The sequence below is a fragment of the Amblyomma maculatum genome, chromosome 10 (assembly GCF_055883805.1).
Source record: "Amblyomma maculatum isolate TAMU_Amacu chromosome 10, ASM5588380v1, whole genome shotgun sequence".
Taxonomy (NCBI): Eukaryota; Metazoa; Arthropoda; class Arachnida; order Ixodida; family Ixodidae; genus Amblyomma; species Amblyomma maculatum.
In genome coordinates, this window is record NC_139353.1 from 138,639,709 (window position 1) to 138,656,159 (window position 16,451).

The window sequence follows — 16,451 nt, forward strand, 5'->3', positions numbered from 1 at the left end:
CTTTTGTTAAAGCTAATGATTGGTTGCTGATGTAGTGATCTGCTGACTAATAGAATAATAATTCCAAAAATTTGGAGGACGCTTAAGCTTCGCCTTCAAGAGTGGAACGCGATAGCGTTATTGCACCTCGTCGAGAAAACGTATTAAACGCAAGGGTATTGGGGCATCCTCGCACTGGTACCCGCGCGGCCCGAAGGGGAGAAGCGGGCGAGCGAAGATAGCGATCTAAAGAAAGGAAAGACGCTTGATTCTACAACGCGTGAGAGTGCACGGTGAAACGTCAGGGGCGAGTGGCGCGCCACGTGTCGGGGCAGCGCCGCACATTGTGAGGAGGGGTTCTTCTGTGTTTGCCGCAAGATGGCTCTGCATGTGCGCAGAGCGCAGAAGAAATGTAGCGGAAACGTACTTCGCTACTCGTGTAACTGCGACTTCTGTAAGCAACATGCTCATAATTACCGATATACACCGCAGTATAATGCTCTAAGTTTCTAAGGCAACACCGCATTCACTAGAAGCGCTTTTGTACTGCTTTCAAGCATGTAACTCGTGGCTGAGTGGCAGCGTCTCCGTCTCACACTCCGGAGACCCTGGTTAGATTCCCACCCAGCGCTTCTTGGAATTCGCTTTTTATTAAGTGCATGCCGGGATTTATCGCTCACGGCCAACGCCGCCGACGACACCGGCTTTTCTGCGACACGAGCTCCTTAACGCTACCGCGTTAAAATTCGTCTTGCTTGTACTAAGTACTTCATTCCTAATCAAAGAGTGGTGCCATGCCTATGTATTGCGTGTTTGAGATTGTGCTTGCATTTCATGCTTTTCAATAATATGAACTAGTATCTGACCGCCATATCAGCTCGGTGATGGACACTTACTCCTGAACTCAAGGATTTGTATTTGATCCAGGCTGTGGTGCCTACTTTTCAATTGAGTCAAAAAGCAAGGCACCTGTGTACATTGCAATGTTAGCGCACTTTAACGAGCCCCAGGTAGTCAAAATATTCGGACCCTCCTAACCTAACAGCATCCCTCATAACCTTTGTTCACTTTGCAACGTTAAACCCGTAAACCAGATTATAAACTGCTTCACTAAATGACATCTGTGCCTAAAAGTTTGTTCCATGTACAAATAGTGCTTTGCATTGGTCCTACTCACTGGGTTTCCTATTTTTGCAGGTACCTGGCACACGGTTCCACGTTGAGAATTATAGCAAAGTCGTACAGGAGCTCCGACTCTACAGCAGGCCGTATTGTGACGCAAACATGCATTGCCTTGTGGCGAGTTCTTCAGCCCTTGTATCTCTTTGAAGACCTTTGTAATTTACCAAATTGTATTGGAGCAATTGACGGGAAGCACATTAAGATAGAGGCGCCTGCTAACTCTAGAACAATGTTCCACAACTACACGGGTGGCTTCAGCACAGTTCTACTTGCTGTGTGTGACGCCAGATATCCATTCATTAAAGTAGACATTGGGGAATGGGGTTCTTTTGGGGATGCTGGCCTCTTCAACAGCTGTGAACTGGGGAAGGAATTCAGAGCGGGCTCTTGGTCCATACCAGAACCAAGGCTGCTCCCAGGCACCTCTGTAGAACTTCCTTATGTCATAGTTGGGGATGAGGCCTTCCCACTGTCTTCAAATCTCATGAGATCCTTCCCAGGAGCAAGCCTGAAATCAGAAAGGAGGATTTTTAACTATACGCTATGTCGAGCAAGGCGCATCGTAGAGAATGCCTTTAGTATTTTGGCTAACCGGTGGAGGATCCTTCGTCAGGAAATCAGGGCCTCTACAAGAACGGTAGATGCAATAGTCTTGGCCACTGTGCTTTTCCATAACTACCTGAGGACACTTGATGACGAAGAGGACATTGTTTTTCAGTATTGTTCCCCAGCAGATGTTGACAGGGTGGGAGAGGATGGGTGAGTAATTGATGGTGAATGAAGAGCTGATAAGCGCACAGGTCCTGGCTTTACACCTGTTCGCAGGTGCAGCAGCAACAACTATGGAGCTCAGGCAAAGGCAGTGCGAGAAAAGTTCATGCAGTACTTTCTCTCTCAAGCTCGACGTGTGTCATGGCAGGACAAAGTACTTGATGCTGGCATTGTACTTCCAAAATGGCAAGTTACATTTACCTTGAACGTGAACATGGTGTAGCCATTGTCGAAATCCGGCCTATATTTTATTCAATGGGCATTTTCAGGTTTGCTCGGTTAGCTAACGTTAAAGCTAGGCAAAAGAATTAAGACCTGGCCCACAGCTTGCACTGCAGTGAGTGGTTTCCTGCAACTGGTTCATGTGCTTCATTTAGGAATTCAAGCAATTTCCGGTTTGCAGGGGCAGCACAGCGCTAGGACGCGACATGTGTTGACCATTTGTAGGCTGGGTGAAAATCTCCTGAATGCCTAACAGTGCTGCTGTTCTGCTGCTGCTGCCAGGTTCTGGTCTGCATCTGGCTTAGCGGGCCCTCTCATAGCAGTCCGTTTGATCCAGGCCCAGACCAGCTGATGACTTTTCATGTACTGGCGTGGCACCACAGCTCGCACTGCATTGTGAGTGGCTTCCTGCAACTTGTCCGTGTGCTGCATTTAGGAATTCAAGCAATTTCCGGCTTGCAGTGGCAGCACAGCGCTAGGACGCGACATGTGTTGACCATTTCTATGCTGGGTGAAAATCTCTTGAATGCCTAACAGTGCTGCTGTTCTGCTGCCGCTGCCAGGTTCTGGTCTGCATCTGGTTCAGCGGGCCATCTCATAGCGGTCCGTTTGATCCAGGCCCATACCAGCCAGTGACGTTTTATGTACTGGCTTCGCTTCAGAGCTCTCACTTGCGGCGCTCGTGTAAATGTGTGGCCTTTGCCATTTATAGCAGCTTCTTCATTTATTTTTCTTTCATTCCTTTGCCTGTTTGTGCTTTGCTTTTCTGTTTTTGTTGTGTTTCTTTTCAGGTGACTTCAGACTTGTCCAAAAGGCAGCTGTGAAGTTTACGGGGGTGTTGCAGCCTGCACTGCAGTCATGTGCATATCCTTTTTCTGATTTGGCTTGAATTGTCCTTGCTAGTTCTTAATCTTTATACTCATGCCTGAGGTGTGTCAAGTACATTATTGGCCTGCATTGTCTCTTTATTATGTGATTGTGTGCTTTGTGTTCCTACCTTGCCACCCTTTGAACGGCTGGAAAGCCAGACCATTGCAGTGGCACTCTCGGCAGAACCTGCCTGCTAGAGAGCGCGGTCCCCAGGTGGCGGATAGAGGGCCTACTGTAGTGCTGTGCACTGACGAGCTACATGCTACAGTAGTGGTGCTTGCACCTCGCGGACCAACAGGGTGATGCTTTCCCATAAGAGCACCGCAAGCAGCAATTTTGGGAACTCATTCTAGTTACAGTTTCAATAAACATGGAATCGAAGACAGCACTTTCTTGCCTCTGTGCCTTATTTTTTTCTTTATGCATGTGGCCTTGCATGCTGTGGTTCGCTTTATTGACACCCGTCTTCAGTTGCATGTTGTATGAACATATTACCTAGTAAACGGTTCTTGTAGCAGGCATGTGCTTAAATAACAGCATCAATTTGAGCCCCACAATCTCTCTGCAACACCTTTCGTACTCCCACAAATGGATATGAAAGACCAGCCTTGTTCAGGGTGCTCAAATCTTGACTGCTCAGGTTTGTATGGGCCTAGAAAATACATCATCCTTTTTGTTGCCTTTGGGGTGCTATCTGGTCACTTGCCAGTGTAATCGCGCCAGGTACTTGTGCAGCACTACATAGAAGTGTGGCAATGGCCATAATGTTACGACCTGGGTAGCGGAAGTCGCCGTCAGGCGTGACCTGGAGGCCACGACAAGCAGCCGGAAGGCGACCCACGGAACGGCGGCAACGTAATTTGGTTTTTCGGCCTTCACTGAATAAAATGTTTACCACCACCACCACCAAATGTAGAACTTGGTCCCCTTTTCGCGTATGATTGATATGTAGGTTAATATTTTTGTTACATTATATGCATACACAGCTTGGACTATTATCCATCAATTCAGGGGTTAGTGACGCCTGGTATTGAGTTTGTTGGCTTTTTTTTCGGTAATCCGAGGGTTTGCGATAACTGGAGGATTGCGTACCACCTCGAATAAATCGGGAAATTGAACTCGACTCAGGGACAGAGAAGATGAAAAAGGCCCTAGCTTAACCTCGGCAAAACAACATTATGAATGAATGTAAACATTCTGATTCGAAAAGGAAATTTGAAATGATGGAATACAATACAAGCAAAGAGCTGCAGAGGGCAACCACCGAGAACTGGCAACGTCTGAATTGGCTCTGTATCAGTTTTACAGTATTTAAACAGGTGTTTTCAGACGCTGAATACGCAGTTACAAAACCCAAATTGGGCTGGTAATTTGGCAACGAGACAGAGGTCACCCATTTAGTATCTCGTCGTACTAATTACCATCAAGCCGTGGCTGAATTACAAACTGACACTACAAATGTTATCAGTTGGTACCGCAATAACTTAATTTCTATTAAACAAAATAAAATAAATTAGTAGGTTTTCACGATCCGCTGAAATCTATTCCTGTCATCACTCCAGTGTTTCTTCATTCTCCTCTGTGTAACAATTGCTCTTGCTCTCCTATTCCATACCTCTCAAGTGTCAATTATCTCGGTGTTCATTTCGATTCCAGCATGTCCTGGAACACTCACTTGGCTAACATTTGTGAAAGGCTGCGCAAATAGTCAGCCTGCTGTATTCTATCAAAGCACTATGCCCAATTTACGTACGGAAAACAATAGCACATGCATTGGCGTACAGTGTGTTGAGATATGGAATCTGTTCTTTTTATTTCTGTTCAGTGTTTAGACGCAATAAAGTTGATTCTTTACTAAAATCCATAATTCGGGCGGTGATGTATGGTGTGCACATTACTAACAATTGCGGCCTTTTTCAGGCTCGCACATGCCCTCGTTCAGGCTGTTATTCAAAGAAACGGTAATCCTTTCGTATATATGGAACAATGAGTTCTGCCTCCCTTATGTCCCCGCCAGAACATTACGTCCACGCGACTGCTTTACCTTAACAAGAGTACGGACAAGATACGGCAAACGTGTCCGTGCCTTCCATGTACCTGATGTGTTTAACGACCTGCCAGATAATGTTTTATCTTCCAGCACACGGAAAGAAGTTAAATCTTATATCTGTGATTTGTATGTGCAATTGTGTTTCTTTTCTTTATTTCTTTTTTTATTTTTCCCCCGTCATTTCTCACTGCCTTTTTTAGTTTTTATTTTGAGTCTTGTGCAATACTGACTTACTGTGCCGCTCCCTCGCTTGCTCCATTCTGCCGAGCGCTGTCCCACAAGCCCATCGATGGCTTGGGCAAGCTCGCAATTGTGTGTCATTTTTGAAATAAATTCTTTATATATATATATATATATATATATATATATATATATATATATATAGGTTCGTATACAGACAACATAAATACCCAAGAAAGTAGCAGGGGGGACAGGGGCCGATGTAGCTCAGTTGGTAGAGCACCGGACGCGTTATTCGGAGGTCGTGGGTTCGGATCCCACCATCGGCACGTTGTTTTTTCTTCTACTTTGTGTCTAATTATCTTTCCCCTAAACAGATTATATTACTAATTTCTGTGCTTATCCAAGTAAACATTTAAAAAAAAGAAGACATAAAAGTACCATCCCCAACGCTTTCCTTGGCCTCGCTGACTGTTGGCTTCTTTCCTTCATATATATATATATATATATACAACGATCCCCCCGCCTGGAAGGATCTTTCAGATCTGAGGCGTGACATGGGGATTGCTGAGGTGCACAGGATGATGATGATGGCTCAGAGACACTCGAAATGTTGTCTACCGTGCCTCTTGATGAGGTGCGGTTGTGCACGCCAGTGCATTTGACTGCTGGCCCGGATGAGTCCTCGGACGAATGGGGGTCCACTCTTAGAAGGTCCGATGAGGGCCCTCGATAAACTCGCTTTGAGTCAGCATCGCCCAGCCGACCATCAAGCTGGAAATTAATCGGAATAGCCAAATGCCTCGTTATCTATTTAGTGACGGACATGAATGGATTACCGAGATTCCCACTGTCCCTATCTAATATCTAGAAATTCAAAAAAGCGCGGGAAAACGGCGGGAGTAACAGTGCATTTAGAAGATTTAATGAAGATCTTCATGAGAAATTTCGTTCACGCTCGGTGCAGGAAATTGCGCAGATTAAGCGTGATGAGAGATATCGTGATTTCTTAGAGTTAGCTATGGAGGCCAGACTGATTCCACCGTCGTTGCCGCCCTCGGTGCAAGCCCTCTCCTCAGCCATTACAACTTGATATCAGAGAAGTGGAAGAAGAGCTTCTAGATGCCAGCAACACGAATCCCGGTATGGCCTCTGCAATATGCACTGGGCCGCTATCAATGCAAGACACTAATGTGTTACTTGACTTTTATGGTGTGCGGAGAAGGCCGCCAAGGACAAAGAGCCCCGAGACATTCCCCAGGCTGAGCCCTATAAGCGCAAACAGCGCTGAAAGAAAAGATATTTCGAACATCAGCGGCTCTATAAGTTGGGCCCTGCTGTTTTGGGAGATGCGCGTATGTTGGGTGGGGAGTCACCGGGCTGCCCTCTACCGGATCTACATGGTCTTTATGACGACATTTTTGCAAGGGAGTCTTCCACTTTAGAGCGCCCGGTGCACTCTGACTTCCGGTTGGAGGTTTCCGAAGACCTCTTCATGGTGGACGAGGTCTCGGCTTCTATGAAGAAACTCCAGGCTAAGTCAGCGGCAGGCCCAGATGGTCTTACGGTGCCTGAGCTCTGTAAGGCTCCTGCTAGTGTTCTTGCACTGATTCTCAACAATTGGTTTGCCTTTTCTATCATACCATCGGAGATGCGAATCGCAAGAACGGTTTTCATTCCAAACTGCACCAATCCTAGCGGCCCAGGTGACTTCAGGCCGATTACGGACTCGCCTATATTATATATGCTTTTTCAAAAGTTTTGCTGCAATGGCTTGCGTCAAACAATAAGTTCCATCGCTTCCAGGCTGGCTTTGCGGACGGGAACAGCACTTCGTCTAACCTGCTGGTCCTCCAGGCTATCATGCGCGCCTTCAAAAAGGAGCGGCGCCCACTGTTTGCAGCCAGCCTGGATGTGCGAAAAGCTTTTGACTCTGTTTCTTACCTCGTTTTGTTTTCTGCCTTGCAGGAATGGGGGGTGCCTGCCAGATACATAGAGGTTCTCAGATAAATGTACCGTCACTCTACCACTACGTTCTGGTCAGACGAAAAGACTGATGACATCAGGACGGATCAAGCAGGGTGATGCCTTGTCACCCTTCCTTTTAAATTGTGTATTGGGTCCCCTTCTCCAGCGGCTCAAAGTCTCCACTCTTGGCCTCTCGCTCGGCAGCTCATATTTGTGATGCCTCGGGTTCGCAGACGACCTACTCCTAGTGTCTGACACTTTGGAGGGGATCTAGGCCTTACTACACCAGACCGAGGACTATCTTAGAAACATTGGGTTAACCTTGAATCCGTAGAAGACCCAGTACTTTCGTTGTAGGATTGATCATTCAATGGAGTATTTAAACTATGAACTGCCTCCTGTCACTGTGGCCGGTAGTCTCGTCTTCCCAATCGGGCGTAGTGGTCCTGTTCGGTACCTTGGCTTAGATCATTTTGTTAACAAGGCCTCCAAGGTGGCCAGTGAGAAAACAATGAAGTTGATGGAGCTAATTGCGGGCGCTGCATTGAAGCCATTTCAGAAACTTCACTGTATGAGACAACTGATCATGCCGGCGTTTCTTTATACAGCCTTAAACTCTTCGGAGGTGGAATAGGAAGCCTGTAAATTAGACCACCTCCTCGGACAGGCTGTCAAGAAGGCCTTGAATCTACCCCACAGCTTTTCCAACACCCATCTGTGAATGCCATCGTGCTGCGGTGGCCTCGGCCTGATCCATCTAAGATGAGTGGCGCAGGCTGTCCAGCTGAAGGCCCTCGCCAGGCTATTGTGGCTCGGTGAACCTGCAGTCGATGAGCTTTTTTATCTAGTTCTCAACAAGAGTTACGACGCATCTTGAATGCTTTCGAGGTGCCTGAAGGCACTACTGCGCAGCAAGATAATAAAGGCTCCCTGCAGGGGTGGAAGAGGCTGCACGGAGGCTACAGGAACAAAGACCTCTTCGCTCACAAAACACAATTCACAGCTAATGCGTGGCTTTCCCATGATTCCAAACTCCTACGTGACGGGGACCGGATCAAGGCCCTCCGCCTACGCAGGAATCTTTATCCAGCAGTTACTCTGCACAATCGTCATTCAACTGATCCTACAAATCGTATCTGCAGGCGCTGTAAGAGAGCCCTGAAATTGTTTATCACATCCTCCAGTGCAGGATAATGAACCAACCGATGGCAGCCCGGCATATCTACCGGGCTCAGCAAGTTGAGCGGATGGTAAGCGAGAAAAAGCCCAACGCAACCATAGCGCACAGGAGAAGACATATCTTGCACCCACTGGTGCCCGGCTAAGGCCGGACATGATTGTCGAGGATGACAATAAGGTCCTCATTGTAGACTTTGCAGTGACATCGGATACGAATGTAGCCATCCTTAGGAGCATGTGCAAATACAGGAGGCAAAAGTACGAGTGCTTGAGGGGTCACTTTCCGGGGAAGACCGTCTCCGCTTGGAGAATGGCGTTAGGGGCCCGCTGCCACAGCAGCCGTTCAAGCGCTGGGCTTTACGACAGCTGACCTTCGTTGGCTCTCCGCTAGGGCAGTGCTGGGTAGCATTATTGTGCTCAGCATATTCCGCAGCTTAGTTGTTTATTTAGGTTTCTTAATTTTGCTGCTTGATCAGCATTTTAACCTTAGTGTTTTGTGTTTGTCTTCAGGTTTCTACTTGCTTTCGTTCTTTAACTCCCCTCTAATGGGCCTTATTTTACCGGCTTTTCTGGCGCGTTGCGTAACTTTTTACCCGTTGCCCCCCGAGACTTACCACTCTTTACCTGCACATTGACAAAATCACTTCCTTTCTTTCCAACACTTCGTCACACCCTAGCGGAGGCTTTCAGTGCTGTCAAATGGGCTCAATGACCAGTTATGGTGAAGTTCTACTTCGCCCACTTTGCCATGCAAGCCTAGTTTTTTTAGGCACATTCTCGGGCGCTACCCTACCCTGACCAATTCAGAGACATTTTAGTTACTAGCAGACAGCTTACCAGACCTCGGGAGCCTAAACCCCGCCTGCGACAGGTATGCATAGTTGAGACCGCAAATGGAGTGGGGAGTAGGGGGGCTGCGAGCAGGGGTGTTGCACCCACTACTGCTAGTCCAGGTTCTAAGGTCGGGACTGAGGATAACACTGAACATCTAACAGGATGTCGTGAACATCGACCCCACCTTCGAAAGCTAGGCCTAGCTAAGACTAAGGTGAGGGGGATGAATCTAGTGCTACAAATCCTGGTTCAAGGTCCGAGAGAGGAGTCTTGCTAGACAGTAATACCTGCCATTATGTGACAATTGGCAAGTTGGAGTGTGCTAGGGTCCCTACGGGGAGTGATACTACCCATCTACCACTACAGGAGTGCTGTGAAAGGGTACTGACAGATCAAGGAGCGAGACCGAAGAAGCAAAGGGCTGTTGGTGACAATGCTGCTAGAGGGATGACCACTAGTAGTATAGCTCAGCTTAGAGTACCAGAGTTCTCCACCAAAAATTACCATCACGGATCGTGGATTCCAGTTCCAGTGGCGAAGACCTCGATCCACCGGTACCCAGAAGAAAAGAAACTGAGAGGCAGATGTTGGGCTGGGAGGACGTCGTTCACAGAAGAGTGCTTCAGGAACCGTCTCCTCCCCGTGTGGCAATGAACCCGCCAGCTCATTCCAAAAGAAGTGAATCTGCATCGGGGAAAGCCAGATCCGAACAAGCGACATACAACCTTCTAGATGATTTCATGTCAACAGATGATAGCCAACATGAAGAGCAGATCGCCCCGACAGAGGTAATAGAGAGGGGAGCAACTCCCCAGGGAGACGCCTACAACTGTTCAGTATGCGGAAAGACTTTTACCACCAAGATAGGGCTCGGAGTGCACAGAAGAGCGAAGAACAGAAAGGAACACAATGCAGATTGACGTCTCAAGGATTAAAGCTTGTTGGACTGACGAGGAGAATTTCCTTATTGCCAAAGAGGAGGTAGCCCTTACACTGAAGGAAGTAAGGAACATCAATACCAGCCTTGCTGAGGTGAAGAAGTCCCGGACAGCAGAACCGATTAAGAGCCCCAAGAATAGGAAATACCGGGCAGTGGTGGCAGACCTCCTTGCATGTGCCCTGCAAGGAGCACAATAGGACAATGGCGAAGACCTTGCATCGGGTACCCTTCCCGAAGAGACCCGCGATGAGACATCGACCAGGCAGCCGATACCTCAGTGCAGAGTACCTGTAGGAGTGATCCCTGAGGCTCCTGAGACAAGGGAATCAAAGGACAGGGCGATAAGAAAGTACACGGCCAGGTTTACGCAAATGCAATGCCCGACCTCTTTCGAAGCATCGAAGCTGTGGGAGATCGCCAAGAGAGCTGAAAGAGAAGATATCGCTCACCCTTTCGAAGGGTACCTTGGAAAGTTCCTAACCAGTCCAGGAAGAAACGAGGGCCTCACCGCCTCCCGGTACCCAAGAATACAGAGAGCCATAGGAAACGACCGATGCGAGAATAGACTTGCACACAAGACCTGTTCTCAAAGAATCAGTCATGTTGTGCCCATGAGATTCTGGATTGACGCAGAGAAGGAGAAGGCCCGAACCCGAAAACGCTCCTTGCCGACTGGAAGTAATGGAAAATATGACGGACGCTAGAGTACATATGACACGAAGCGAGGAGCCGGTGGTTGATCCCTTCGAGTTCGTGGCATCTGCAGAGATTCGAGCAGCACTGCCTCCAAGAAGCACGTCAGCAGGACCAGACGGAATGACTGGTGAGGATTTAACCTGCTAGTGCTGCAAGTTATCAACACCCTGATGGTCCTATGACACATCCCTCCTGCCCTCCGGAATGCACGGACAATCTTCGTACTAAAGATGCCGAATGCCCGAACATCTGGCGACTTTTGGCCGATTACATTCCATCCATCATCCTGAGACTGCTGCATAAGATTCTAGCATCGAGGTTACTCGTGGAGATGCCATTAGGTCATCGACAAAGGGCTTTTCTCCTTGTGGATGGCTGCGCCGAGAACATCTGGCTGCTGGCAGCCGCCCTGTATGAGGCGCAGAACGGGCTCAGGCCACTTTACCTCGCCTCGGTGGACCTAGCGTAAGCTTTTGATTCCATGACCCTCTCCGCCATTCTACGAGGACTAGCCAGGAAAGGCAGCAGCATCGAACTGATAGTATGTGAAGGAGCTGTATCTGACAGCGACAAGGACCTTGCAATACCAGCAAGAACCCGTCGTCCATCCCACGACCAGAGTACGTCAGAGGGATTCACTCTCCCCACTACTTTTTAGCCTAGTTGTCGACGAGTGGCTGTCAGATGGTTCCCACGAAGTGGGGTTTAAGACCCAAGAATGGGCACTGCAATAGCCTTTGTCGACGATCTTGTGATCTGTGTTTCAATCCCAGAAGGACTTCAAACCAGACTTGGCTCCCTTGCCAGCTATCTTCAGGAGTGAGGCCTACGTATCAACCCCAAGAAAAGCCTCCAACCATCAGGAAAGAAGAAGAAGCTGAAAGTATTGACAAATGTGACATTGAAAGCGAGGGGCAGGCCATCCCAAACGCCAAGGTGAGTACAACATGGCGATACCTAGGAGTGCAACAACCGTCTCGTACCGGGGTTGCTCGACAAAGGAAAGCATCAAAGGTCTCGCCCAACTCGGCCTGGGAGCACACACAAGTCATGAAGTTGTTAAATGTGCTCGTTCGCAACTACATGGCCTTAATTATGACTAAATCCATCACAACTACTTCCAGCACACCTTCCCACTGACGTGGTTTTTGTTCGGCTAACACTCCCAGGGAATGAGTGTAATGATCTCTTGCTTATTGTTATTGTTTTTTTGAAGTTTGAGAATGACAAAAAATAGCCAAATGCCTCGTAATCTAATTAGTGACGCGATTGAATGGATTAACGAGATTCCCACTGTCCCTATCTACTATCTAGCGTCTGTGAAGCTGTGAAAGCAAGCGCTTGTAATGTGGCTTCCTTTTATATTCTCCTTTGTCTTCTATTTCGCGCTGTTTAAATTATTAATGACCGTAGCTACGCCGCTTTGCGACGTAGCTGCTGCCACCCGAGGTATCGCTTTGGCTGTCGGAGTGTTGCTTTCGCAACAAAATATTTCCTTCCACTAACTGGTCAAGGGTATTTACTACAATAAATTGTATCAGACATGTTTCCATGTTTAATGTGTGATGCTCGGAAGGGCAAATTCTTATAGCATACATAAGGTTATAGAGCAACCAGTTCCAGAAACCACATGTTTACATAGTGCAGATATTCATTTGTTTGAAGTACATAATTGTAGAGTGGAAATTTTCATTGCTCCACATTTTATGCATTCACTTTGATTGCAGCAACATGCGTTGCGCCCATCACTGATGCTATAGTGGTAGCGGAGAACTCACTTGCTTTGTTTTACATGGTAATAGGACAGCTTAAAGGCCGCTTCCAACGCCTCCATGTGGTGCAGCGCATGGCACGGGACCGTGTGTACACCAACATTGTCGCACGCTGCGTGCTGAGCAACGGGGCCCGACAATCCCGTGCAGCATAGACAACGACACGGAATTGCCAGATGAAGTGCTTGGACCCGAGTATCCTCACCGGGGTGGTGGAGTTGGGGTGCGTAATCCCCTGGTGCGCAAAGTTTTCTCCCACTGTGAATACTATTACATGCACTACAGCATGCCTATACTCGTCACGGAGTTTAAAGTTTTCGCTGTGTAGCTTATGATCTCACAAAAGGGTAAACATGTTTAATTCATTATATGCTAGATCAGTCTTTTTACAACCTCCTAAAGCCTATAAAAGACTGGGCACCGAAATATTTGCTGCCAAGCTGTGCAGCGCGACAGTACTTATAGAACATAACAGTTACTGCAGAAACTTCTAATTGTTAATTCATTTAAATTGCCCCACTCCCTTTCGGGCAAATGCCTATTAGATTATTCTTGAGCGCGAAGGTAATTGTGGTGTTGCAGTGGATAGTGTGCTCGACTGCTGTGCCCAGAGTGAATCTTGGCTGTGGTGGCGACATTTTGATGAAAGTGAAAAGCAAGTCGCCTGTGTGTTGGGCGATGTCAGTGCACGTTTAAGAACCCCAGATGGCAGATATTTCCGCAGCTCTCCAATACTGCATCTTTCAAAGCCTGACTAACATTGCTGCCTTAACTCTTTAAACCAAACGTAACCTTATTGTCCACACTAAGAGGTTCTTTGACATGGGAAAGCATCATATGTGACAGGTTACAGATATATTTTTAAGTGAAGAATTGTTTATTTAATTTTAATTAACTGCAATATATATTTTCTGATCTGTGCCACTAAATTTTTAAGCATGCAATATTTTTTGTTATAATAAAAGCCTTGCTATTTCTCAAAGAAGTACATACTAACAGAAAGCAATGTTAAACTATGCGAGACTTGGTGCATGCACACAAAAGCATAATGCAGGATACAAATATTGCGGTAAGTGTTCACAGCCCCAGGTTTGTATACCTTTTCTCACTCTATGGCATACATGCCTACAATGCTCAGACAAGCGTTGTGGCATAAAAATAAATTGCGAGCTACCTCCTCAGAATTTCACGAGTAAGTTTACCTTACATTTTATATTTTGTTAGGAAAACCCAAATTTCTGTTGTGGCCCGTTGTAGTTGATTTTCAATGTCATTTGTTTATTAAAAGCACAAACATGCCATTTAGCTACGTTTCCATCATGTATTTGTGAAGGCACGAGTGTTTGCTGCTACAAGTTGTCTTGCTATGCACACGATAGTGCATGCAGACATACTATATGACACTCAATGTATCAAGATTACGTAATGGCCTTTAGAGCATGCTGTTGCTGGCAGGAGTTTTGATGTGCACAAGATGCAGTGGAAAAATGTAATTACATTCCTACACGGTGAAAGGCTTCCCATTACTCCAGAAACAGCACAGGAAACAAGGCAATTCCTGGCTTGTGTTTATGTGATTTGTCAACACTCAATGAGGTTGGCAGCTCGTCCTAAGGCAATGAATGGTCTGAAAGCTCTTAAATGATTAGCAAGCACGCACATCTAAGTAGACATTATATACGCGTTCATACTATGTACCCCTGACAACTAAACAAATTGCTGGTACAGTCAAAGCCACTTTAACAATACCATGTTTTACATATATTGGATATAACAATGGACAACTGTAACACCGCCAACTTCACTATGGGTTCTAAGGGAAGTAACCCTAATATAATAATGCTGCAACAGTAGATTATTCGTGAAACAATTTCATTTGGTCTCTGAATGCAAACCGACCGTGCAACCATGCCAGCCAAACTACATCACAAAGTCCTAACATTGATTAACTCCCTGCGAGACATATCACTTGTGCTAAAACTATTTCAGCTTTGTACAACAGGAAAACGCCCTGAGTGTGATGTCAACAATATTGGCTTGGAGTAGTCAAAATAAATTTAAGCTCATTCGCTACATATTTTTGCTTGGAAGTATGCGAAACGTGCAAGCTATTCCTTCTTTAATAAAACTTCTTACGTTTCTCGTTGTCTTCATTTTTTTGGTTTATCCCAGTTATAACGATTATTGGGTAAAACAATATTTTCGTGGCGCTTCGGTATTGTTACAAGTTGGTATGAATGTATCATATTAACTTGTTAGTTAGAGACTATAACATCGTTTTTTCTATGCCACGGAACACACAGGAAAGAGTACAACAAGGATGCCTATGTTTTCCTTTTTTCTTTTATGAGGCTTGGTTAGTGCTGTAATGCAATAGTATTGCACACGTGAAAGCACAAATATTTTATTTTTATTTTCTTGCCCTAATGCAAGACCCTGATTATTTGAAGGAATGCAAGATTTTATTTGCTCCTTAAACTTAATACGGGTCGAGGTTTTGCTCTCACAATGAGCTGTTACAAAACCTTAATACATGCTCTTTCCTTATGTGTAATTTAAAAATACTGTAAGTGCATTTCCTACACCCCGTTGTACCAGTGACGTAGGTAGTTTTCTTGGGCTTTGCTCCTATTTTCGGCGGTTTGTACCCAACTTCGCGGAGACGGCTCGACCACTCACCAATCTTTTGAAGAACGACACTCCATTTTGCTGGGACCAAGAACAATCTCAAGCCTTTTCTGCGCTCATTGCAGCCCTCACCAACCCGCCCGTCCTGGCACACTTCAATCCCTCGGCCCCAAAGGAGGTACGCACCGACGCCAGTGGTCCCGGTATTGGTGCCATACTCGCCCAACAGCAGATGGGTCGCACTCGCGTCATTGCTTATGCTAGTCGCATCCTTTCTGCAGCTGAACGGAATTACTCGATCACAGAACGTGAGTGCTTAGCCCTCGTGAGGGCCATTACAAAGTTTCGCCCCTACTTGTTTGGCCGCCCGTTCTCCGTCATCACAGACCACTATGCCTTATGCTGGCTTTCTACGCTGAAGTACCCTACTGGTCGCCTGGGCCGTTGGGCCCTCCGCCTTCAGGAATACACTTTTTCTGTCATCCACAAGTCTGGCCGGCTGCACGCTGACGCCGATTGCCTGTCCCGCAACCCGGTAGATCCACCAGCTGCGAGCGAGTGTGACGATGACACATATATGTTGGCCATCTCTGACCTTTCAAACATTCGCCATGAGCAGCGCTTAGATCCGAAGCTTAGCAGCATTATCAATCGCCTCAGCACTGACAACTTTGACGCTACCCTAGCTCTGTTTGTGCTCCACAACGGCACCTTATACCGACGGAATATGCGACCAGATGGCACCGAGCTTCTGCTCGTAGTCCCCGAACACCTGCGTACCACCGTTCTTCAACAGCTGCACGACGCACCTACAGCGGGTCATCTTGGCGTATCTCGTACGTACGACAGCGTCCGTCGCCGCTTCTTTTGGTCAGGCCTCTATCGCTCTGTCCGTCGTTACGTGGCTTGTTGTGACCGGTGTCAGCGACGGAAGAAGCCCTCGGTTATGCCAGCTGGATCCCTGCAGCCGATCGACATCCCAGTAGACCCGTTTTCCCGAGTTGGTCTTGACCTTCTCGGGCCTTTCCCCCTTTCTGCGTCGGGGAATAAATGGATTGCGGTGGCCACGGATTATACTACGCGCTACGCTGTCACCCGAGCGATACCCACCAGCTGTGCAACTGACGTGGCTGCGTTTCTTCTGCACGACGTCATCCTGCTCCATGGTGCTCCACGCCAG